Source organism: Phodopus roborovskii, unplaced genomic scaffold (genome assembly GCF_943737965.1).
Source record: "Phodopus roborovskii unplaced genomic scaffold, PHOROB, whole genome shotgun sequence".
Classification (NCBI taxonomy): Eukaryota; Metazoa; Chordata; class Mammalia; order Rodentia; family Cricetidae; genus Phodopus; species Phodopus roborovskii.
The window spans coordinates 21,732,987-21,735,619 of NW_026125281.1; the positions used below are offsets into that span (position 1 = coordinate 21,732,987).

General features: G+C 40.3%; 1 pseudogene; it reads left to right on the top strand.

Annotated features, from left to right (window-relative positions):
- Positions 1 to 534: 534 nt before the first annotated feature.
- Positions 535 to 2,316, top strand: LOC127232963 (cytosol aminopeptidase-like; annotated as a pseudogene).
- Positions 2,317 to 2,633: the final 317 nt, after the last annotated feature.

Genomic DNA, 2,633 nt, shown 5'->3' on the forward strand with positions numbered 1-2,633 from the left:
GACAAGAAAGTAAAAAGATTTAGTGTCAGATCTCTCACATTTTCATGGATCAAACATTGCATTCAAGAATCCTCAAAAATTCAGAACTGGATGACACTAGATGACCTGCAGCAATACTATCAGTAAAAATATGAATGACTTAATGATCAAAGGCCTTTGAGTTGCGACCTGTATGCCAGGCTTTATCCTAAGAGCATAGGTAAAGTAAAATGAAATATAATTTTAATTGTTTATTTTCAATTCAAAAAATAACAAACAGAGGTAGAATAAACAGGCCTTCCCTCAGGCAGTAAAGTTTTGTTTTGATGTCGCTTGAGATCAACCCTATTTTAAATCAATAACATGTACTACATGAATGAAAGCAGGAAAATCTTAAGCAAATCCAACTCCAAGTACTATTATGGCCTTCAACACGTTTTGGTATAGTTACCAAACTCTGAAGCAATCAAGAATGTTTCCACAGACTGCTTCCTCTTTCCTTTTATATACCAAAGTGAACTAAGGAAATAGTAGTTCTAGGATTTAATAGGAGAGATGGGGTGAGATAAAAGAAATCATCTGCTTTCTCCACTGATTCAAGAAAGTCAATAATTTTTCTTATAATGACTAGTCTTGGTAGCAAGACTGGAGCTTGACAACCAATTATTACTACTTGACTCTTAGAGAAGTAAAGATGTCTATTCATAAATTTGTATTTAAAATTGTGATAATAACACTTTGTCACCATTGGTTAACTAAACTTTTCAAAGCCAGTTTATATTTACATGGTAAAGGAGTGAGCCTTGTTCCCAAGTCTCCACCTCTGTTTCTAAAGCAGCTCATTTTGGTGCTTATGGCTTAAGACAATGTGATTGTGAACACAATTTCTTTCCTCTGTAATCTGCAGGCATCTACTTGTGCACAAAACGTCTGTGTTAATGGTTGGATTTCAGTTAACTCAGAAGGCATTGCAAACTGTCATATGTAAACAGAACAACAGGAAGGTCAGAGGCATCTTAATCCATGTTGGACAGAAGCATCTCCATGGGCTCAGCATGACTCTTCAGAGGTGATGGGTGGTCAAACACAGAAGAAAGTTTGAGGTGTTTAATAGTAGTTCCTGGAGGTTACAATTTGACATTTCTTTTCTGGTTCATTGTAAAATATGGAACCTGTTGCTTGATTTAGGCATTTAGACATTTGAAGGCAATGTCAGGAACATAAAGAAACAAAGTAAATTTTTGCTTCAAGAGCTGTGCTTGGTCTCTATGAGTGTGATGACCTAAAGCACAAAAAGAAGGTGGCTGTGTCAGCAAAGCTCTATGGAAGTGGCAATCAGGAGGCCTGAGAGACAGGGGTTGTCTTTGTTTCTGGGCTGATGGAGTCTCGAGCCAATGAGATGACACCAACCAGATTCGCTGAAATTATTGAAAAACATTCTCAATTCTCAAAACTGCCGGTAGTAAAGCAGAGGTCCATATCAGACCCAAGTCTTGGATAGAGGAACAAGAAAAGGGCTCGTTCCTAAGTGTGGCCAAAGGGTCTGAAGAACCACCTTTCTACCTGGAAATCCACTACACAGGCAGCCCTAATGCAAGTGAAGCATGCCTGGCATTTGTGGGACAGGGAATTACCTTTGACATTGGAGGCATCGCCATCAAGGCTTCTGTAAATATGGACCTCATGCGGGCTGACATGGCAGGAGCTGCAACAACATGCTCGGCCATTGTGTCTGCAGCAAAGCTCAATTTGCCTATTAATATCATAGGTTTGGCCCCTCTTTGTGAAAATACGCCTAGTGGCAAGGCCAACAAACCCAGGGATGCTGTCACAGCCAGGAACCGGAAGACCATTCAGGTTGATAACACAGATGCTGAGGGGAGGCTCATCCTGGCTGATGCACTGTGTTATGTACACACCTTCAATCCCAAGGTCATCATCAATGCTGCCACCTTAACAGGTGCCATGGACCTAGCCCTGGGATCAGGCGCCACTGGAGTCTTTACCAATTCATCCTAGCGATGGAACAAACTCCTTGAGGCCAGCATAGACACTGGGGACCGAGTCTGGAGGATGCCTCTCTTTAAGCATTATACAAGACCAGTTGTAGACTGCCAGCTTGCTAATGTCAATAACATTGGAAAATACCGATCTGCAAGTGCGTGTACAGCTGCTGCATTTCTGCGGCAGTTTGTGACTCATTTGAAATGGGCACATTTAGACATAGCTGGTGTGATGACCAACAAAGGTGCGGGTCCCTACCTCAGGAAAGGCACCAGTGGGCGGCTCACAAGGACACTGATTGAGTTCTTACTTTGCTTCAGTACAAGCTATTAGTGACTATTTTGGCATCAAACTGTTTTCGAATGAATGAAAAATGTTTAAAGTAAAAAAAAAAAAGGAGCTTTAACTTTGAAAGCAGAAAGTATGAAACATTCTAAACCTCACTTATGACATTTCTTTAGATGTTTCCAGATTAACTCTTTTCCAATCCCTTGGTAGATAGGCACAGTCAAGGACACATCTGTTAGCAAACGGGAAACTCGCTTCTATATTGTGAAAAGGGATTTCTGTTCCCTCATATAATAATATTCCTGTAAATATGTCAGTAAAATGTAATTTTAATATTAAAAGTAAGATGTGTTCAGTGAATC